Source organism: Scyliorhinus canicula, chromosome 30 (genome assembly GCF_902713615.1).
Source record: "Scyliorhinus canicula chromosome 30, sScyCan1.1, whole genome shotgun sequence".
Lineage (NCBI taxonomy): Eukaryota > Metazoa > Chordata > Chondrichthyes > Carcharhiniformes > Scyliorhinidae > Scyliorhinus > Scyliorhinus canicula.
In genome coordinates this window covers 7,910,437-7,935,172 of record NC_052175.1, presented here as the reverse complement: position 1 = coordinate 7,935,172, position 24,736 = coordinate 7,910,437, and positions in this window count along the sequence as shown.

Here is a 24,736-nt window from a genome sequence, read left to right as displayed (position 1 = left end):
GTGACTGCCAAATCAGGTTAAGTCTGGTGTAGCGGACCAGGAAGCGGGTCAGTGCCAAGTCGGGGAAACCTACTTTGATAGAACGGAGGAGGCGTTCATCAAGAAGCAAGAACTCGGTTTAAATTGATGATGTTTTGATTGGTCTGTGAGTGCTGTAGGTTGGGAGAATATTGGGGAATACGCTATACAATTGTCGTTTGAGGGTGAAATTCTTCTCTTTTTTTTCTGTTTTACTTCTACGAGGATGACGGACGATTTCTGCGTCACGTCTGGTTTGGATATCGGTGGAGTTAATTGTTTTGAATTTTTTTTTTTGTGTTTTTAGTGCTCCAGTTGGCGTTATGTTGTTATTTTCTACAAGGCTCGTGGGCATATTGGGATAGCCTCGGAGTTGGCGATAAAGTTAAATTGTGTTTTCCTCTCTAACAGACGGGAGCGGGGGGTGGAGTGGGGGGGGGGGGAGCGCGAAAGGAACTTTACAGGATTTAGATGTTTCAGGCGGGATAGAGGGGGATGTAAAAAGGGTGGCGGAGTTGCACTTCTGGTTAGGGAAAATATCACAGCTGTACAACGGGAGGAGACCTCAGAGTGCAGTGAGGCTTTCTGGATAGAGGTCAGGAATGAGACTGGGTGCAGTCACAATTTTGGGGGTTTACTACAGCCACCCCCCCCCAACAGCCAGCGGGAGATAGAGGACCAGATAGGTCGACAGATCTTGGAAAAGAGTAAAAGGAACGGATTGTTGTGATGGGCGACTTCAACTTCCCCAAAACTGACTGGGTCTCCTTAGTGGTAAGGGCTCAGACGAGGCAGAGTTTGTAAGGAACATCCAGGAGAGCTTCTTAATACAATCTGCAGCAGTACAACTAGGGAAGTAGCAATACTGGACCTGGTATTGGGTAATGAGCCCGGCCAGGTGGCAGACGTTTCAGTAGGGAGCATTTCGGGATCAGTGACGATAATTCAGCAAGTTTCAAAGTTCTGGTCGACAAGGATGAGACTGGTCCTAGTGTGAATGTGCTAAATTGAGGGAAGGCTAATAATAAAAATATTACGCAGGAACTGAAGAATCTAGATTGGGCGGATGTTTGAGGGTAAATCAACATCTGACACGTGGGAGGCTTTCATGAGTAGCAAAGGCAGCACGGTAGCATTGTGGATAGGAAAAATGCTTCACAGATCCAGGGTCCCAGGTTCGATTCCCGGCTGGGTCACTGTCTGTGTGGAGTCTGCACGTCCTCCCCCTGTGTGCGTGGGTTTCCTCCGGGTGCTCCGGTTTCCTCTCACAGTCCAAAGATGTGCGGGTTAGGTGGATTGGCCATGCTAAATTGCCCGTAGTGTCCTAATAAAAGTAAGGTTAAGGAGGGGGGTTGTTGGGTTATGGGTATAGGGTGGATACGTGGGTTTGAGTAGGGTGATCATGGCTCGGCACAGCATTGAGGGCCGAAGGGCCTGTTCTGTGCTGTACTGTTCTATGTTCTATGTGCAGGTTAGGTGGATTGGCCAGGCTAAATTGCCTTAGTGTCCAAATTGCCCTTAGTGTTAGGTGCGGTTACTGGGTTATGGGTATAGGGTGGAGGCATGGGCTTGGGTAGTGTGCTCTTTCCAAGAGCTGGTGCAGACTCGATGGGCCGAATGGCCTCCTTCTGCACTGTAAATTCTATGAAATAGTCATTTGAAAGGAATTCCGGACCGGCACGTTCCTGTGAGGAAGAAGGATAAATACGGAAAATTTCGTGAACCTTGGTGAACGAGAGATATTGTTGGCCTCGTCAAAAAGGAAAAGGAAGCATTTCTCAGGGCCAGAAGTCTGGGAACAGAATATCAGGAAACTAGGAAGGTACTTAAGCAATCAGTAAGGAGGACTAGAATTCGTAACGAAAAGTCATTGGCAAATAGGGGTAAGAACAATCCCAAGGCTTTTTACACGTACATACAACTCAAGAGGGAAGCCAGGGAGAGGATTGGACCACTGAAAGATAGGCAAGGGAATCTATGTGTGGAGCATGAGGAAATGGGCGAGGTACTAAATGAATATTTTGCATCAGTTTTCACCAAGGAGACGGAATTGGTGGATGTTGAGTCTGAAGAAGGGTTGTAGATAGCTTGGTTCACATTGAGATCCAGAAAGACGAGGTAGTGGGCATCTTGAAAAACACTACGTTGCTAAGTCCCCAGGGCCTTTTGGGATCTACCGCAGAATATGAAAGAGGCGAGAGATGAAATTAGTGAGGCCTTGACAAAAATCATTGGATATTCACCGTCTTCAGGTGATGTCTCGGAGGACTTGCGAACAGCAAATGTTGTCCCTCTGTTTAAGAAGGGTAGCAAGGATAATCCAGGAAACCACAGGCCGGTGAACCAAACGTCAGTGATAGGGAAATTACTGGAGAGAATTCTTCGAGACACGATCTACTTCCAGTTGGAAGCAAATGGGTGTATTAGTGTGAGACAGCATGGTTTTGTGAAGGGAGGTCGTGTATCACTAACTTGATAGAGTTTTTCGAAGAGGTCACAACGATGATTGATGCAGGTAGGGCAGTGGATGTTGTCTATATGGACTTCAGTAAGGCCTTTGAGAAGGTCCCTCATGATAGACTGGTGAAAAAGGTGAAGTCACACGGGGTCACGAGTGAGCTGGCAAACTGGATACAGAACTGGCTAGACCATAGAATGCAGATAGTATCAATGGAAGGGTGCTTTTCTAATTGGAGTGCTGTGACTAATGGTATTCCACAGGGAACAGTACTGGGACCTTTGCTGTTTGTCGTATACAAGAAGATAAGAACATAAGAACTAGGAGCTGGAGAAGGCCACATGGCCCCTCGAGCCTGCTCCGCCATTCAATGACATCATGGATGAACTTTTGTGCACTCAGCTCCGCTTTCCGGCTCGAACACCATAACCCTTAAACCCTTCATTCTTCAGAAAAATAAGAACATGAAATATATATGAATGATTTGGAGGAAAATGTAACTTGTCTGACTAGTAAGTTTGCAGACGACACAAAGTTTGGTGGAATGGCGGAGAGCGATGAGGACTGTCAGGTGATACAGCAGGATTTAGATAGATTGGAGTCTTGGGAGGAGAGATGGTAGATGGAGTTTAATCCGGACAAATGTGAGGTAATGCATTTTGGAAGTGCTGATGCAGGTAGGGAATATACAGTGAATGGCGGAACCATCAAGTGTATTGAAAGTCAGAGATATCTAGGTGTACAGGTTCGCATGCCACTGAGCAGGGCAACACAGGTGGCGGAGGTATTCAAGAAGGAATACGGCATGCTTGCCATCATTGACCGGGGCATTGAGTATAAGAATTGGCGAGTCATGTTGCAGCTGGAAAGATCCTTAGTTAGGCCACACTTGGAGTGTTAATTAGTAGAAATCAAAGAGTGGGGATTAATGGGTGCTTCTCTGGTTGGCAATCAGTAGCTAGTGGTGTCCCTCAGGGATCCGTGTTGGGCCCACAATTGTTCACAATTTACATTGATGATTTGGAGTTGGGGACCAAGGGCAATGTGTCCAAGTTTGCAGATGACACTAAGATGAGTGGTCAAGCGAAAAGTGCAGAAGATACCGGAAGCCTGCTGAGGGATTTGGATAGGTTAAGTGAAAGGGCTAGGGTATGGCAGATGGAATACAATGTTGACAAATGTGAGGTTATCCATTTTGGTAGGAATAACAGCAAACGGGATTATTATTTAAACGATAAAATATTAAAGCATGCCGCTGTGCAGAGAGACCTGGGTGTGCATGAGTCACAGAAAGTTAGTTTACAGTTGCAATAGGTGATTAAGAAGGCAAATGGAATTTTGTCCTTCATTGCTAGAGGGATGGTGTTTAAGACTAGGGAGGTTATGTTGCAATTGTATAAGGTGTTAGTGAGGCCACGCCTGGGGTATTGTGTTCAGTTTTGGTCTCCTTACTTGAGAGAGGACATACTGGCACTGGAGGGTGTGCAGAGGAGATTCACTAGGTTAATCCTAGAGCTGAAGGGGTTGGATTATGAGGAGAGGTTGAGTAGACTGGGAGTATTCTCGTTGGAATTTAGAAGGATGAGGGGGGATCTTCCAGAAACATTTAAAATTATGAAGGGAATAGCTAGGATAGATACAGGCAGGTTGTTTCCACTGGTGGGTGAAAGCTGAACTAGGGGACCTAGCCTCAAAATAAGGGGACGTAGATTTAGGACTGAGTTTAGGAGGAACATCTTCAGCCAAAGGGTTGTGAATCTATCGCATTCCTTGCCCTGTGAAGCAGTTGAGGCTCCTTCATTACATATTTTTAAGGTAAAGATAGATAGTTTTTTGAAGAATAAAGGGAATACGGGTTATGGTGTTCGGGCCGGAAAGTGGAGCTGAGTCCACAAAAGATCAGCCATGATCTCATTGAATGGCGGAGCAGGCTCGAGGGGCCAGATGGCCTATTCCTGCTCCTTGTTCTTATGTTCTTATGTTAAATTCTGATCGCCACACTACCAGAAAGATGTGCAGGCTTTAGAGAGGGCGCAGAAGAGATTTATCAGGATGTTACCTGGTATAGACGTCATTAGCTGTGAGGAGAGGTTGAATAAACTCGGTTAGTTCTCACTGGAACGACGGAGGTTGAGGGTCGACCTTCTGTAGGTCTACAAAAATATGAGGGGCATAGACATGGTGGATAGTCAGAAACATTTCCCCAGGATAGAGGGGTTAATTACTCTGGGGCATAGGTTTATGGTGCGAGGGGCAATATTTGGAGGAGACGTACGAGGCAGGTTTTTTATACAGAGGGTTGTGGGTGCCTGAACCTCGCTGCCAGAGGAAGTGGTGGAAGCAGGGACGATAGTAATATTTAAGGGGCATCTTGTCAAATACATGAATAGGATGGGAATAGAGGGATACGGACCGCGGAAGTGTAGAAGATTTTAGTTTAAATGGACAGCATGGACGTCGCAAGCTTGGAAGGCCGAAAGGCCTGTTCCTGTGCTGTACTTCTCTTTGTTCATTGTTCTTCAACACGACCTCCAGAAACACATCCACAGCACCTCCATTAACCGTCCAATGACGTCAAGAGCCCCTTTATAGAATAGAACAGTACAGCACAGAACAGGCCCTTCGGCCCTCGATGTTGTGCCGAGCAATGATCACCCTACTTAAACCCACGTAACACGTATACCCGTAACCCAACAATCCCCCCATTAACCTAACACTACGGGCAATTTAGCATGGCCAATCCACCTAACCCGCACATCTTTGGACTGCAAAGTTAGCTGCAAGTTTTCAGACATGTTCAGCTGACAGTGCCTCACACAGGTGTTCAGTGGTATGGAGATGTCGGCATCGGACTGGGTTGAACACAGTAAGAAGTCTTACAACACAAAGTTAAAGGCTTGAATCCCGAGGATGGAGATGCGCTCCGAAATATGTTGATTCGAAACAAACCTGTTGGACTTTAACCTGGTGTTGTGATGACTTCTTGAAGTGTTGAGTGGACAGGCACAGACCAAGTTTTAAACACCTGTGCCAGAGCTGCTGAAAACCACTGCTCAGCACGGAGCCACACACTTGAGACGCCAGGAACTGAAGTGATAGGATTTCATGTTTACTCAACTCTGTCACACTAGCACCGGTGAATCTATGGACAGTAAATAAAAACAATGGAATGATACTGAGGACAGATATTCACTTCAAAGCGGGATTTGGGTACATTCTTAAAAGCAACATGTTGTGGAGATATTGGCAAATGGAAAGTGACAGATTGGAGAGAGAATTGAACCACATACATGTGGAAATTAAAACACAGAGACGGCGAGATTGATTGAAACTGTTCATTAGGGCGGCACGGTGGCGCAGTGGTTAGAGCTGCTGTCCCACGGGGCCGAGGACACGGGTTCGATACCGGCTCCGTATCAGTATCCTTCTGGACTTTGATCAGTCTCCCCATATCTGAGTGGGTCTCACTTCCACAACCCAAATATTTGCAGGGCAGGTGGATTGGCCACGATACCTTTTCACTTAGTTGGAAAAGATAATTGGCTACTCATTGACTCAGAAGCTGCCTCAGATTACCTGCCGTATCTGGATACACCACAACACGATATCTGCCCTGCATCGGGAGACGTACAGAGCACACTGGATGTGACCAGCAATGTGGCTGTACCACTCAAGGATCGATATTTCCACAGCACAGGAACAAGTGGGGCCGTATCAGTGAAACTGGTGTCAGGAAGAGAAATGATGTGCGGTTAGATACGGAAGATTGTGGGCGGTTGGAAGTTTTCAGCCTCTGTTTAAACCGGAGCACGCAAAAACATTCTGGCAAATGGACAGAGGGTGAGTCATTCAGGTTGACAAAGTCATGGAGTGAATAAATGAGATGAGTCAGAAAATTAAAGCTTTGCCAGAGCGTCTGGTGATCGAGGTCAATGAGGACAAGGATGATGGGTGATGTGGATTTGGTCAGAGATTGGATATGGACAGCAGAGCTTGAGATGAGCTTTGGTTCTGCAGCTTTGTAACTGGGAGGCTGGTCAGCAGAGAATTGGAATAAGCGATTCCGTATTTGGCATTTATATTTCGGAGCTGTCAGTCGACATGTTTAATGATGGGGTGAATATGGGGGTCAGAAATCTGCTCATAGTTAAAGGGGAACACGTGTTCATCAGTGTGGACCAGTGTCAGGCACAGGGATGGAGCCAGGAGTAGGCAACAGAGTCTGTGAGTGGGACTGAAGTTATCGTTCATGTTCCTGTCACTTAAACACAAAGGAGAGTCATACATTGAAAAGGGGATTAGAACTTTATTAGCTGCATATGGGGACATGGCAAGAATTCCACTAGGTGCCAGAGGAGAGGGTAAAGTAAAAAAACATCTAAAACGTTTAGCAGTAGATTTAAAATCTGTGTACAGACACTGAACCGAAACAGAAACAAACAGGACAGAGTGAAGGACAAGAACAGTAATACAGTTGAAACGAGTTTATAGAAATAACGACTGGGTAGAGAGACTTACCAGGGACACCAACAATAGCCATGATCGGATAGTATCCCGCTTGCATAATCTCGAGTGCATAAAAAATCTTGTTTGTTAGTATATTCCGACCATGAGTAAACCAATAAAGTCCATATTTAAACGCCGAACCACAGTTGTAACATTCCAATCGATTGACATCAGATTCACACCCATTGTTTTAACCCTCCGATTGATTGTTGCCAGATTCTGATCTGTTGTTTTAATGTTCAAATCGATTGATTTCAGATTCTGAACCCTCCTCTCGATTTCTCTGGAGCCGCTGATCTCCGTCAGTGTTGGAGTTGATGCTCCCGTTGACAGTGCGCAAAAACAGATTGAAAGGAATCACTTATTATTAGATGAGGGAAATTCTCCAGTGACACAGTTAAGCTCCACGGAGATTCACATTAACTACGGCCACTGAACAAACAGGGTCAGTTAACCCCTTTCAATCCAATTCTTTTTATATCAGAATGGAGAATATTCTCTCAGTCGAGAAGGGGTGTATGAGAGTCGCTGAGGGATGGAAAGGTTAATGGTTGTGATTCTGAGCATAATTTTTATATTTCCCTTGGATAGGTGAGAGTTATTTTTGTTGCGAGTCTTAGATGAGGCTATCTTAAAACTTCTCTTTAGAAATCCTCCAATGCAGAAGGAGGCCATTTAGCCCATCGAGCCTGCACGGACCCTCTGAAATACACCCCACCGATTGTCAAGCCCCTTCTCTAACTCCATAACCCAGCAACACCACGTAACATTTTGAACACCAAGCGACCATTGATGACCTGCACATCTGTGACTGGGAAGACACCGGAACCCCTGGAGGAATCCGACATAGACACTGGGAGAAAGTGCAAACTCCACACAGTCTTCCGAAGCTGGAATTGAACCCGGTTCTCTGGCGCTCTGAAGGCAGCACTGCTAACCACTGTGCCACCGTGCCGGCCTGTTGAAATCTAGGATATTGTAAAATGTGCAGTACAACCTTTGCAAGAAGCTGTAGATAGAAGTATCTCCCAGTGTTATGTACCCTAATACATGTGAGGAATTTACCATAAATGGCAGAACACTTATGAGCATTGTCAGACACTTAGCTGGGCGCACATCTCCACAGATCACTGAAAGTGGCAACACAAGGGAGAAGCGAGTGAAGAAGCATGCTTGCCTTCACCAGCCGAGGCACTGTGCAAGTCTTGCTGCAGCTGCATAAACCTTGGTTAGGCCACACATGGAATAGTGTTCAATTCTGGTCGCCACACTACTCGAAGGATGTTGTCTGGGATGGAGGGATTTACCTATGAGGAGAGATTGGACAAACCGGATCTGTTCTCACAAGAGCGATCGAATCTGCAGTAGACAAGATAATTAAGGACATGGACAGAGTGGAATGTCAGAAGCTGTTTTCCATTCAATTACGAGACGACATCAGTTTAAGATGCGGGCGTCAAAGTTCAAAGGAGGTGTGCGAGGAAAGTATGTTTTTTCACAGAAGGTAGTGAGTGCCTGGAACCGCCTGCCAGAGGAGGTGGTGGAAGCAGGGACAATAGTGGTGCTTAAGGGGCGTTTTGACAAATACATGAACAGGATTAGAAGAGAGGGATACGTACCCCGGAAATGTAGAAGGTTAGACAGGCAGCACGGTCGGAAAAAGTCCTGAACTGCCAAAGAGTCTGTACTTTTCTTTGTACTTTGCCTTCTGAGGAGAGATGAAGAGTTTAGGCCGAAGTCTCGAGTTTAGAAGAATGAGAAGAGAGCTAATTGAGCTCTTTATGAAAGGAAGAACGGCACGTGATGCAACCAAACAAAAAAGAGTGCATTCTTGGTGGGAATAACTATCGTGTCGCCACGATTAGATTCCAGTTTGTAACTCACACCCAGGGATCTGTTATTCGAGATATAATCTACCCGAACCCGGCGATAAGATTCCAGGCTGTAACTCAGTCCCGGGTATATGTTATACTATTTATAAACGATCCCGAACCATTCTGTTAGATTCCAGTCTGTAACTCACTGCCGGAGATCTGTTATTCTATATATAAACCACCCTCAACCCCTCTATCGGAGTCCAGTCTGTATCTCATTCCTGGATTTCTGTTATTCTAAGTATAATCCATCCCTAACAGATCGATTATATTCCAGTCTGTAATTTACTCCGGGGGATCGGTTATTCTATATATACACCAACCTGAACCCCTCGATTAGATTCCAGTCTGTGACTTACTCCTGAGTATCTGTTATTCTATATTTAAACCACTCCGAATCCCTCGGTTAGATTGCCCTCTGCAACTCACTGTCCGCTGTCTGTTATTCTGTATATAAACCACCCGAACCCCTCGATTAGATTCAAGTCTGTAACTCACTGCCGGGTATCTGTTCGTCTATATATAAACCATCCAGAAACCCCTCGATAATATTCCAGTCAATCTGTAACACACTCCCCGATGTGTGTAATTCTATTTATAAACGACCCCGAACCCCACGATTGTATTCCAGTCTGTAGCTCACTCCCTGGGATCTGGCATTCTATATATAAACCACCACGAAACCCTGGATTAGAATCCAATCTGTACCTCGTTTCCGGGAATTTGTTATTCTATATATAAACCACCACTAAAATCTCAATTAGATTCCAGTGTGTAGAAGGCAGCACAATGGCGCAATGGTTCGCATTGCTGCCTCATAGCGCTCAGATTCCAGGCTCGATCCCGGCTCTGGGTTACTGTCCATGTGCAGTTTGCACATTCTCCCCGTTTTTGCGTGTGATTCACTCCCACGACCCAAAAATGTGCAGGGTAGGTGGATTGGTAAAATTGGAATGAAATTATTGGGTACAATAAATTTAAAAAGAAAAGATTCAGTCCTGTAACTCATTTCCGTGGATCTGTTACTCTATGCATAAACTACCCCGGACCCCTCGATTAGATCCAGTCTGTAACTAACTCCATGTATCGGCTATTCTATGTGTAAACCACCCCGAGCTCTCGATTCGATTCCAGTCTGGTAACTCACTCCCCAGTATCTGTGATTCGTATATAAAACCAGCCCGAAACCCTCGATTAGATTCCGGTCTGTAACTCACTCCCCAGTATCTGTTATTCTCTATATAAACAATCCGAACCCGTGATTAGATTCTAGTCTGTAATTAACTCCGGGTCTCTCGTTCTCTAAGTTTAAACAAAACAATATGCAAGAGTGAGATGAGGAGAAATTTCTTTACTCAGATGGTGGTGAATCCTGGGAATTCTTTAATAAGAGTAATGGCTTATTGTCATAAGTCGGCTTCAATGAAGTTATTGTGAAAAGACTCTCGTCGTCACATTGATGTGCCTGTTCGGGGAGTCCGGTACGGGAATTGCACCTGCGCAGCTGGCATTGTTCTTCATGACAAGCCACTGTGCTAAAACAGCCGCATTTGATAATCTTTTATTGTCACAAGTACATAGAAAAAAGAACATGCAATGCAAAAGAAGGCCATTCGGCCCATCGAGTATGCACCTACCGACTTAAACCCTCACTTCCACCCTATCTCTGTAACCCAATAACCCCTCCTGTCCTTTTTGGTCACGAATGACAATTTATAATTGCCAATCCACATAACCTGCATGTTTTCGGACTGTGTTTAGAAACGGGAGCACCCGGAGGAAACCCACGCAGACACAGAGAGAACGTGCAGTCTCCGCACAGACAGTGCCCCAGCGGGGAATCAATGCCGGCACCCTTGCGCTGTGAAGCCACAGTGCTGTTCACTTGTGCTGCCGTGCTGCACAAATAGGCCTCAATTAAGTTATTCTGAAAAGCCCTTTGTCGCCCCATTCTGGCTCTGTTCGGACACACAGAGCGAGAATTCAAAATTGTCAATCAGTACGGGAATTGAACCCCCGCTGCTGGCCATGTTCTGTATTACAAATCAGCTGTGTAGCCCACGGAGCTAAACCAGCATGTGTGCTTCAATTGTGCAGCAGTTTTTTCAGACCACACCTGGGGTACTGCGATCAATTATTTTCTCTCTACCTTCGGGGGGTCATTATTTTCTCAGTGGAAGTAGAACGAAGATTCGCCAGACTTGTGTCAGGGGTGGCAGGACTGTTATATGAAGAGAGATTGGGGGAACAGAGCCTGTTTTCGCCAGAGTTTCTACGAATGAGAGGTGATGAGTTGAAACCTATAAAATACTCAGTGGGTCATCAGGGTAGATGCAGGTAAGATGTGTCCATTGGGTGAGGAGGGTAGAACCAGGAGAGACTATTGCAAGATCTGGGGTAAGCAAATTAGGACAGAGATGAGGAGAACTGTTCCTATCCTGAGGATTGTAAATATTTAATATTACCTGGTCCAAAGGGCTGTGGAAGCTCAGTCAATGAGTATGTTTGAAATAGATATTGAAAGTTTTATGAATCCCAATGACATAAAGGGCTATGGGGATAATATTGGGAAAAAGACATTGAAATGAATGATCAGCCAGTATCGTATTGTATTGGAGAGCAGGCTCGACAGGCAGAATGGCCATCTCCTCGTCCAATGTTTCTATGTAGCTGCCTGGTGAAGTTTTAGGGGCTATTGCAGATGGAGCTTTACTCTGTTGCACCTGTCCTGGGAGTGTTTGATGGGAACGGTACAGTTGAAGCTCTATTCTCTGTCGAACCCTGCACAGTGCAAAATGCATTCAGCATAGCCTCCTCGCTCTCTCACTCTGTGCCCCATTAATAAAGCTTGGCATGCTATATTCTTTATAACCGCTTTCCACCTGTCCTTCCACCTTCAATGATCTATGTATATATACACCCAGCTACGTCAGTTCCTGCATCCCTTTTACCATTTTACACCCAATTTTATATTGTCCCTAGACGTCCTTCCTACTAAAATGCATCACCTCACCCTTCTCTGCATTGAACTTTATCTGCCGTGTGTCTGCCCAATCCAACAACAATCCTCTGTACATTTGAAGTTCCACACTGCCCTCCTCATAGTTCACAATACTTTGAAGTTTCAAAGAATAGGCAAACTTTGAAGATGCCCCCTGCACAACAGGATCAAGATCATTAATACCTATTACAAAAAGCAAGGGTCCCAAAACTGACCCCTGGGGATCATCACTACAAACCTTCCCTCCATCCCGAAAATTATCCATTGACCATTTCTCTCTGCTTTGTATTATTCAGCCAGTTCTGTCTCCACGTTGTCACTACCGCTTGAATTATGTGAGCAACGCTGAGACACAGGCATTTTGACTCGTCTTGAACCAATAGCTGAAGAATTAAAATCAAATACAATGAAGTTCAAATGGGTGCAGGGATAATGATACCTTGGATTTCTTTTCTTTTTTATAAATGTGGAGTAGTGACCCGGAGCCGGGAGGGAACCCGGATCATCGGCGCCGGGAGGCAGCAGTGCTAACAACTGCGCCACAGTGCTGCCCCATGACGTGCAATTTCATTTTATATTTGCACATGAAAAATAATTTTTGTCCACATGATGTGTCAGTTGAACCTAGACTTAATATGAAAACGTGTCTGTAATTCCTATGGGGAATGTGACAAAAGCAAAAGTGTCAGTAATTCCTATGGGGAATATGACAAATGCTAACATTCCCGCATGGTGGAATGGTGGCTTCCCTTCCGACAGACATACGGTTATTTGAATGGAATATTCACGGTTTGGATATTGACGATGCTTTGAACAGAATTGTGTCTATTTGTGAATCTGTTTCATTTTTCTAAAATGCCACGAGAAAAGTAAATGTGTTCCCAATTTTTAAACAATACTCCAAGTCTCCACGCACATCGAAGGTTTGGGAGGAGGGGGCGGTGGTGGAGTGCAGAGGTAGTGTTAGATACAGAGCATCAGATATCAGAGATAGCAGATAATGAAAAATTGAAGTTGTGGGACCACCTCTTTATTCAGAAAATAAATACATATGTTTAACACCTCAACCTTTGGCTCCTAATTCCAAATTTCCAACCCCACACTCTGCTGCAGTGAATTTGAGTTCTGAATTTTCCAAAGTTGATTCTGTAATAAAAGTGTCTCCACAATGCAGCATTTCACAATGTGTCTGTTGCTGCAAAGCCAGTGTTTGTCTGTGTGTGACCCTGTGTGTTTGTGTGAGTCTGTACGTGTGTGTGTCAATGTGTGTTAATGTGTGTGTATCACGTATGTCTCAGTTTCTCTGTATTTAGTAACGATTGAAGATAATGAAATAGAAAGTTTTCCAAAGTGCACACAGCTGGGCAACATTGTAGCTGCAAACAGTGATGAGATAGACATTATAATGCCTGAAGAGAACGGGCCAAATAGTCAAAGATGCATTTCATCGTCGGCAAATGCGTGTCTCTCATTTTGAAAGGAAGACAACAGATGTCTTTATAAATGGTGAAAATCTGGGAACAGTGAAGGCCAAATAAATTTTAGTTGTGTGGAGGAGGCGGATTGAGGTGGGGAGGTAATGTCTGTTTGTGTGCATGTAGCGTTACCAGAATGTTACCAGGACGGCAAATTTTAAATGGTGCTGCAGTAGCACAGACGAGGCTTCTTTTCCATTTAATTCCGAAGGATCAGTAGGTGATTTCAGGAAAGTTTTCTGGAGAATAATGGAAACTGATTGGGGAGTAAAGGAGCCTTCCTCATCTCCTTCAATCACACCATCTACCCATTTCAGTTTCCCTTTAATTGTGGCTCCGTCAACATCCCCAAATGTAATTGTTTCGCCATCGGTGGCCGTGCTTCAGCTGTGTGCGCTCTTATTCTGCAATTCCTTCCCTAAACCGTTCGTTGTCAATACGTCACGTTCCACAATTAAGACATTGGGTGACCGTCCTCCCCCCCCCCCACCCCCGTGTCGGAGGGAGTTTCCTGTGGGTTCTTCGGTTTCTTCCCGTAGGTGAGCTGGGCTTACAGGGGTGGGGCAGAGAAGTTGGCCTAGGTAGGGGGATCTGTCTGAGAGTCGGTGTAGCCACGATGGGCAGAATGGCTAACTTCTGCACTGCACGGATTCAATGATGAAGACACATACTGAAACTAAACTCCTTTTTCCAAATCGTTTGGTGCTTTCATCTTAACCTGCGGCTTGGGGGTCATGGTTATAAATAATTTGTCAGCGGCGAAGCATTTTGGGACAATTCTGTTCAAATTACAATATCAATGCAAGTTGTTGTTTTGTGTCTGAGTGACACCTTCTGCCCATGTCCACTGTACTGCAGGTAAAACAAAATGATTCACTCCCATCTGCTGCTGTAGAATCATCGAGAATTGGCACTGGTGTTTGGCCCGTTGGGCCCATTGGGCCTGCCCCACCATTCACAGACTTGCGCCTGTCCTCATGTCCTGTCGCAATGAAGGCGGTCATACAATGTAATCACCTTGAAGACTTTTAACATACACCTGACCACTCATATCCCCACCTACGTTTGTTCATCAGCAAACCTGGAAATATTACGTTTGGTTCCTTCCTCCAATTATTGATGTAAATATCGTGTGCGAACATAGAAAATGGAACATACAGTGCAGCAGGAGGCCATTCGGTCTTGCGAGTCTGCACCGACCACATTATGCCCTCACTTCCATCCTGTCCCCGTAAACCAATAATCCCGCCTCATTTTTTTTTGGTCACGAAGGGCAATTTAGCATGGCCAATCTACCTAAACTGCACATATTTGGACTGTGGGAGGAAACCCGATCACCCGGTGGAAACCCAAAAACACTGGGGGAGAACGTGCAGACTCCGCACAGACAGTGACCAAGCGGGGAATCGAACCTGGGACTCTGGCGCTGTGAGTCCACAGTGCTATTCACTTGTGCTATCATGCTGCCCACATGTGTCATTGTCAACTCTGAATAGTGTGGTGTCTCCCTGGCTCTGCATCCCGTCCTGCTGTGCCCACTTCCTAAGTTAAAAATCAGTACAATTCGAAGTGCATCATTGAGTTAAATTACAGTCCACCCTGATGTGCTGGTGCTTTTGAAGATAAATTCAATTTATCTCCTTCCATTTACTGGTGGAGAAGTGATCTCCTGCATTTTATGTCTGTTAATTGCCGACTCTGTGTGTGGATGTTTCTCTTTCTCTCTCTGTTCCCCAGTCCCCCTGGTCCAAGATTATGTTTCTCTTTCCACAGACGCTGCCTGGTCTGCTCAGTAGTTGAGCATTATTTTGTTTCGCACAAGAGCGAGGGGGTTATGCTGAACTTGTAAAAGGCACTAATTAGACCTGAGCTGAGATGTTTTGTACAGTTCTGGGCACCACACTCGAGGAAGGTTGTGAACATAAGAGTGCAGAAGAGGTTCACAAGAATTAGAACAGGGATGAGAAACTTCAGTTGTGAGGATAGATTGGAGAGGCGGGGTCTGTTCTCCTTGGAGATAAGACTGCTGAGATGAGATTTGGTAGAGATGGTCAAAATCATGAAGGGTTTGGACAAAGTCAACGTAGAGTAACTGATCAAGATAAGAGGGCTGTAATTTGAATGTAATTTGAACTGAAAAAGGAGCAAATGATGTGAGAAAAATAAAATACACACAGCGAAAGTTCTGGGTCTGGAATGCGCTGGATGGAAATGTGGTGGAGGCAGGTTCAATCGAGGCCTTCCAGAACACCTCAGATGATCTTTTGAATAGAAACAATGCCCAGAGGTACGGGACAGAGGGAGGGGAATGGCACCAAGCCAAGATGCCCGTCGCGAAAGCAGGTGCAGAGGCGATGTATCAAATGGTCTTCTGCACCATAACAATTCTGTGATTCTGCTATTGCTTAAGTAAAGGATTAATTGGCAAAGATGCAGTCCAGTGAATGATTTCTCAATTAATTCCTGGGATGCAGGGACTGTCCTATGGGGAAAGATTAAATGGTTTTAGGTGATCTCACTCATATTAACAAAATTATTACAATCCTGGGCTGCCAAGATGCAGGCAGAATGATTATCTTGGGTGGGGCAGTCTAGAACCAGGTGACACTGCCACTGAATAACGGGCACTTCATGTATGACTGAGGCGAGGAGGAATTTCTTCACAGATGGTAGTGAATCTTTCGAATTCTATCCCTCATAGGACTGGGTAGACTCAGTCATTGAGCATCTTTGAGACTGAGATTGAGTATCAACAAGGGACGCGGGGTTGGACAGGGAAACGGTGTTGAAGTAGAAAATTCGGCATGATCATATTGACAGGTGGAGCGAGCTCGCTGGGCTGAATGGTCTACTCCTGCTCCGAGTTATCGTGTGTCATTATTCCTAATTATCTGTAGGTTTATATATTGGAGAATGTCCGGGAAAGGGGGATGGAAATCTGCACCGTTTCATGATTGGATATTTGAGTGATCGCCATTGGGACAGCTGTGTTTTGCTGACATTTTCCGATTTAAAAAAAAATAAAAACCTTTCTTCGGAAAAACGGTATCAGTGCCACGAGTTGCTGCAAATTTCCTGCCCGTATATGTTGTGGAAATTTCCGAGAGCGATTTAGTCAATGTCTAACCCCGTGCTGTGTCAGTCCTGGCAGTGTTTCATGGGTCTTACATTCTCTGACTCACTCTCTCTCTCACATTCTCGGGCACCCACCAATAGACACGCAAACAATCACACATGCACACATCATCACATACACACACGCACTCATGTATATATCCAAACATTTTAAAGACAATTTGGTAGAATGTTGCACATCCTAGTTTGCAAATGACAAAACATTGGACAGAATTGTAAGAACGGCAGCTGCAAACATAAAATTGCACAGCGAAATTCATATTTTGTGAATATATAAAAGTGTTGAAAGCTTTCCAGTGAAGTGGAATGTACATTGAAGCACTTCGGTGTTCAATAGGGCAGATCCGTGTTCTTTATAAATGATGAGATGACAGGAGCAGGAAAATTTCAAAATGTGTAGGTATTTCACAGGTTCATCACACAGAACGGACAGCAAAGTATATTAAATTTTGGAAGTTCCACAAATATTATCAGACGCAGTATGTCGTGTGCCTCAATGTTGCAATGCTACTTAGAAACTGTCATCCCACAGGGACAACATTTCTGTTTAATATGATTGAATCACAAGTTAAAATATTTTTGAGAAATGTTCAGAAGCAGTTTGGTTAAGATCTCCTCAGTGCCCTGTTTGCACACCTACCCCAGGATTTATGTCGTGACTCTAATCATACTCTCACTCGGAGTGTTTTCTTTAGATGTGTTTTCACAGAAGGGGCCGGAGATATTTCTCATGTCTATGGTTATGTTAATTCAGGCGTCAGCAACAGATCCAACAATGCCCTTTTGTTACTTTAGTATTACTATTAATATCTATTCTTCCCTGATTTTCTGATTAGTTTGGACGTCTGTCTCCCCAGGACACCTTTCTCGAGAATGATGAAGACGAACTTCAAAATCCAGGATGTACCTGTCTTGAGAGTCTTTGATGAGGAAAATGTTATGCTCTGTTATTCACCGGCAGATTTCCTCAGTCAGCAGTCTCTGTAAATTTGGATTAAATTAGATTTTTCTCATTGTGAGGTGGAAAGATAATTAATGAATAAATACAGCGTTATCGGCAACAACATCGTTTTATTAGACAGGGAGCTTCAATGGGACTTTTCACTGAAATCCTGTGATGTCAATTCCTGGGATTAGTATTTATAATGAAACAATTTAGATTAAATTGAAACGGTCAGTATTATAACCACAGCTGCATTCTGAATCTCTTGTTAAGAGGAAGAAGGAGGCCTATGTGAAGATGAGGCGTGAAGTTTCAGTTGGGGCGCTTGAGAGTTACAAGGAAGCGAGGAAGGATCTAAAGAGAGAGCTAAGACGAGCAAGGAGGGGACATGAGAAGTCTTTGGCAGGTAGGATAATAGAAAACCCAAAAGCTTTCTAGAGGTATGTCAGGAATAAAAGAATGACTAGGGTAAGAGTAGGGACAGTCAAGGACAGTGGTGGGAAATTGTGTGTTGACGCTGTGGAGATAAGCGAGATAATAAATGAATACTTTTCGTCAGTATTCACTCAGGGAAAAGATAATGTTGTGGAGGAGAATGCTGAGACCCAGGCTATTAGAATAGATGGCATTGAGGTGCGTAGGGAAGAAGTGTTGGCAATTCTGGACATGGTGAAAATAGATAAGTCGCCGCGGCTTGATGGGATTTATCCTAGGATTCTCTGGGAAGCCAGGGTTGTGATTGCTTAGCTTTTGGCTTTGATTTTTATGTCATCATTGGCTACAGGAATAGTGCCAGAGGACTGGAGGATAGCAAATGTGGTCCCTTTGTTCAAGAAGGGGAATTGAGATAACCTCGGTAATGATAGGCCTGTGAGCCTCACGTCTGGTGTGGGTAAAGTCTTGGAGAGGATTATAAGAGATACGATTTATAATCATCTAGATAGTAGTAATATGATTAGGGATAGTCTGCATGGTTTTGTGAAGGGTAGGTCATTCCTCACAAACCTTATCGAGTTCTTTGAGAAGGTGACTGAACAGGTAGACGAGGGTAGAGCAGTTGATGTGGTGTATATGGATTTCAGTAAAGCGTTTGATAAGGTTCCCCACGGTTGGCTATTGCAGAAAATAAGGAGGCTGGGGATTGAGGGTGATTTAGAGATGTGGATCAGAAATTGGCTAGTTGAAAAAAGACAGAGGGTGGTGGTTGATGGCAAATGTTCAGAATGGAGTTCAGTTACGAGTGGCGTACCACAGGGATCTATTCTGGGGCCGTTGCTGTTTGACATTTTTATAAGTGACCTTGAGGAGGGCGCAGAAGGTTGGGTGAGAAAGTTTGCAGACGACCCTAAAGTCGGTGGAGTTGCAGACAGTGCGGAAGGATGTTGCAGGTTACAGAGGGACATAGAAAAGCTGCAGAGCTGGGCTGAGAGGTGGCAAATGGAGTTTAATGTGGAGAAGTGTGAGGTGATTCACTTTTGGAAAGAATAACAGGAATGCGGAATATGTGGTTAATGGTAAAATTCTTGGTAGTGTGGATGAGCAGAGGGATCTCAGAGTCCATGTACATAGATCCCTGAAAGTTGCCACCCAGGTTGATAGGGTTGTGAAGAAGGCCGATGGTGTGTTGCCCTTTATTGGTAGAGGGATTGAGTTCCGGAGCGATGATGTCATGTTGCAGCTGTACAAAACTCTGGTACGGCCGCATTTGGAGTATTGCGTACAGTTCTGGTCGCCTCATTATAGGAAGGACGTGGAAGCTTTGGAACGGGTGCAGAGGAGATTTACCAGGATGTTGCCTGGTATGGATGGAAAATCATATGAGGAAAGGCTGATGCACTTGAGGTTGTTTCGTTGGAGAGAAGAAGGTTAAGAGGTGACGTAATAGAGGCATACAAAATGGTCAGAGGGTTATATAGGGTGGACAGCGAGAGCCTTCTCCCGCGGATGGAGGTGGCTAGCACGAGGGGACATAGCCTTAAATTGAGGGGTAATAGATATAGGACAGAGGTCAGAGGGAGGTTGTTTTACGCAGTGGTGATGCCGTGGAATGCCCTACCTGCAAACGTAGTGAACTCGCCAACATTGAGGGCATTTAAAAGTTTATTGGATAAGCATATGGATGATAATGGCATAGTGTAGGTCAGATGGCCTTTAGTTTTTGACTTCCCATGTCGGTGAAACATCGTGGGCCGATGGGCCTGTACTGCTGTATCGTTCCATGTTCTATGTACTCGTTCTCACCTTGTTTCTAATTTTGGCAATTCTATACGCAGTTCGTGCACTGGTAGAGCCGAAAAATTGTGGCACTTTCAATGTTAAGTTTCGTGCCTCTGATAGTGAATCTCTCTCACTCTCTCGGGTTCTGCATGGACATGTACAAACTGACAGCACGCATTTTGAGTGCACTGTCAGATTCCACAATCTTAAATTCCACAACCACCATGCTACCGTGCTGCCCGGTAGCATGGTGGTTAGCATAAATGCTTCACAGCTCCAGGGTCCCAGGTTTGATTCCCGGCTGGGTCACTGTCTGTGCGGAGTCTGCACGTCCTCCCCGTGTGTGCGTGGGTTTCCTCCGGGTGCTCCGGTTTGCTGTATTTCTTTTTAATTCATTCCGATCAGGACATCAGTAGCAGCATTCAAACACTCATTGAATTACAAAATAAACAAAACACTATTGTCCTGATTTGAGATTTGTTTTATTGTATTTCCATGAATCTTTTCGCCTCTTCCTTCATCCCTCTCCCCACCACCCCACGACCCTCCCCTTACCGACTGACAACCAAGAGATCTGTAAATAGAGACCAGAACAGCTTCCATCTCGTCCAGAAACCCAAATCTGAGCCACAAAGGGCAAACCTAATTTTCTCCAATGTTAGGAAATTCTGCAACATCCCTCCAGCATGTCCATATTTTTCGCAGATCTTGTCACTTATATTCCAATAAAATTCGGCTCTGGGCGACGCACTTCCCAAGGATCACTGTCAATACTCACAGACTCCCCATGGATCACAGCAAATAAAGACATACTTCTGAAGGAACATCGCAAATAAGGCACATTCCCCAAGGATAACTGGAAATATTCTTAGTCCCCATGGTTCACTGTAAATACGGGCACACTCCCCAAGGACCACCATAAATACAGACACACTCCCCAAGGATAATTGGATATATTCACACAGTCCCCATGGTTCACTGTAAATACAGACACACTCCCCAAAGGATCATTATCAATAGCGACACAATCCAGAATGATCACTGTGAATACTGAGAGACACCCAATGGCTCACTGTAAACCCTTACACACTGCCAAAAATTCACTGTAAATAAAGAAACACTCCACAGGGATCACTTTAGATGTTGATACATACCCCATTAATTTCACAAGGATCTCTCTAAGTACTGAAAAACACCCCAAGATTCCGTAAATACTGACACATTCGCCAAGGACCACTGTAAATATTGGCACACTTTGCAATGATCATTGTAAATACTGACACACTCCCCAAGGAGAATTGTAAATACGGACACTGTCCCCGAGGATGTTTGTAAACACTGTCACGCTCCCAAAGGATCACTGTATATCCTGACACACTCATTAGTGCGCACTGTAAATACTGACACACTCACGGAGGATCACTGTAAATACTAACACATTCCCTAAGGAGCACTGAAAATACTGACACACTCCCCAAGGATAAATTAAATTACTGACACACTCCCCAAGGATCATTGGAAATACTGACACTGGTTCACTGCAAAATACTGTCACACTCACTATTGCTCACTGTAAATATTGACACACTCCCGGACGATCACTGCAAATACAAACAAACTCTCCAAGGATCGCTGTACATCCTGGCACACGCACGAGTGCTCACTGTAAATACTGATACAATCCCGGAGGAACACTGTAAATACTGACACACTCTACAAGGATCACTGCAAATACTGACACACTCCTGGAGGATCACTGTAACTACTGGCACACTCCCCAAGGAGCACTGTAAATACTGACACACACACACTTGTGCTCACTGTATGTACTGAGACATTCCCCAAGATCACTGTAAATACTGACACATTCCCCAAGGATCACTGTAGATTCTGACACACTCCCGGAGGATCACTGTATATACTGGCACATTTCCGCAGGATCGCTGTAAATACCGTCACCATCCTGAAGGATCACTAAAAACACTGACACACTCCCACGGAGTATTGTAAATACTGTTACACGCCCCAAGAAGCATTGTAAATACTGACGCACTTCCCAACGATCACAAAAGGCTGAGACACTCACCAGTGAGAACCGTAAATACCGACCCACTTCCCAAGCTTCAATGTTTACACTGACACCCACCCGAGGTATCACTTCAAATACTGGCACACTCATAGTGCTCACTGTAAGTACTGACGGACACCCTAAGGATCATTGTAAGCACTAACACACCCCGGAAGATCACTGTAAATACTGACACACTCCCCAAGGATCACTGGAAATACTGACACAGCCCCCAAGGATCACTTTGTATATTAACACCCTTCCCCCAAGGATCACTGTAAACACTGACACACTCCCCAAGAGTTACTGAATATACGGACATACTTCCCAATGTTTGCGTTCAATTCTGACGCACTCCCAAAGGATCACCATAAATATTGACACGCTACCCAATGGTCATGGTAAATATTGGCACATCCCTCAAGTATCACTTTATATATTGACACCCTCCCCAGAAGGATCACTGTAAAAATTGACACACTCCGCAAGGATCACTGCAAATATTGACACACTCCATAAGGGTCCCTGTAAATACGGACGCACTCCCCAGGGGTCTCTGTCAATACTAGCATACACACAATGAACGCTGAAAACTGCCGCACCCAAAACTTTTACTGTAATTACTTACAATTTCACCAAGGATCACTTTAAATAACGACATACTCCCAAATGATCACTGTAAAGACAGACACACTCCACAATCACCACTGCAAATATTCACACACTTCCCATGGATCACTGTGAAGACATACACTCTTCCCAAGAATCACCGTAAATATTGACATCTTACCCAAGGATCACTGTAATTAAAGATAAACTCCCAAAGAACCACTGTAAATATTGAGGCACCCCCCCCCCCCAATGATCATGCTAAATACAGACATTCTCCACAAGGATCATTGTAAATACTGACATACTCCCCAATGCTCAGGTTGAATTCTGACGCACACCCAAACGATCACCATAAATATTGACAAAATCCCAAAGGATCACTGTAAATATTGACACACTCCACAAGGATCACTGTAAATACTGCCACATTGGCCAAGTATCATTGTAAATAGAGACAAACTCCACAAGGATTTTTGTAAATACTGACACACTCTCGAAGGATCATTGAATATACTGATACACTCCCCAAGGATTACGTTGAATTCTGACAAACTCTGCAAGGATCTCTGTAAATACTGGCGCACTCCCCAAGGGATACTTTAAATGCTGACCACACTGCCCAAGGGGTTCTGCAAATAGAGATACACTCCCCATGGATCACTGCAGATACTGGCACACTCGCCAAGGGTCACAGAAAATATTCACAACTCCACAAGGTTCGCTGTAACTATTGGTAAATAGAACATAGAACATAGAACAGTACAGCACAGAACAGGCCCTTCGGCCCTCGATGTTGTGCCGAGCCATGATCACCCTACTCAAACCCACGTATCCACTCTATACCCGTAACCCAACAACCCTCCCCTTAACCTTACTTTTTAGGACACTACGGGCAATTTAGCATGGCCAATCCACCTAACCCGCACATCTTTGGACTGTGGGAGGAAACCGGAGCACCCGGAGGAAACCCACGCACACACGGGGAGGACGTGCAGACTCCGCACAGAAAGTGACCCAGCCGAGAATCGAACCTGGGACCCTGGAGCTGTGAAGCATTTATGCTAACTACCATGCTACCGTGCTGCCCTTTTAACTGAGCTTCCGTTTAAACTTCCAAGGGTCACTGAAAATACTGACACACTCCAAAAGTATCATTGTAAATACTGACATACTCCCTAAGGATCTCTGTAATTACTGAGCACTCCCCAAGAATCAGGGTAAATATGGACTAACATCCAATGATCACTGGCAATACTGGCACACTCCACAAGAACCACTGTAAACACTGACTCACTCGCAAGGATCACTGGAAATACTGAGGCACCTCCCAAGTGTCACTTTGAACACTGACACATTCCGCAAGGATCACTGTAAATACAGACACATTCGTCAAGGATCAATGTAAATCCTGACGCACTCCCCAAGGATCAATGTAAATATTGAGTCACTTCTCCTGGATCAATTCAAATACTGACACACGCCCCAAAGATCACAGCTTAGACTGTTCACAGTAAATACTGATGCCCTTCTCAAGGATCACTGTAAATAGTGACACAATCTCGGAGGATCAAGGTAAAGACAGTGACACTCTTAATGAATCACTGTAAATACTTACAAACTCCCCAATGATCAATGTAAATAATGTAAGAAGTCTTACAGCGCCAGGTTAAGGTCCAACAGGTGTGTTTCAAATTACTAGCTTTCGGAGCACAGCTCTTTACTCAGGTGAATGAAGAGGTGGGCTCCAGAAACAAATATATCGACAAAGACAAAGATGCAAGATGTAACTTTGAATGCAAATTTTGCAGCTAATTAAGTCTTTACAGGACCAAACGGAGCAACAGGAGAGAGGGTCAATCGCAGGGTAAAGATGCGTGAATTGTCTCAAGCCAGGACAGTTGGTAGGATTCCGAAAGTCCTGTCCAGATGGTGGGGCTGAATGTAATCGGACATGATTCCTTGGTCGCGGTTGAGGACATACTCATGTGTGCGGAACTTGGCTATGTATTCCTGCATGACGATTCGGCGTTGTTGCGCGTCCTAAAGGCTGCTTTGGAGAACACGGACCCGAACGTCAGAGGCTGAATGTGCTTGACTGTTGAGGTGTTTCCCGACTGGAAGGGAACATTCCTGCCTGGCGATGGGTGCGCGATATCGGTTCATCTGTTGTCGCAGCATCTGCATGGTCTCGCCAATGTACCACGCTTCGGGACATCCTTTACTAAAGTGTAAGTACTGACACACACACACCCACTCACTCACCGAGGATCACTTTCAATACTGAGGAACTCCACAAGGACCACTGTAAATGTAACACACAACCGAAGGATCACTACAAGTATTGACACACGCCTCCAGAACCACTCTAAATACTGACACAATCCTGGAGAATCACTGTTAGTACTGGTTAGTGAAGCATTACTTTAAGT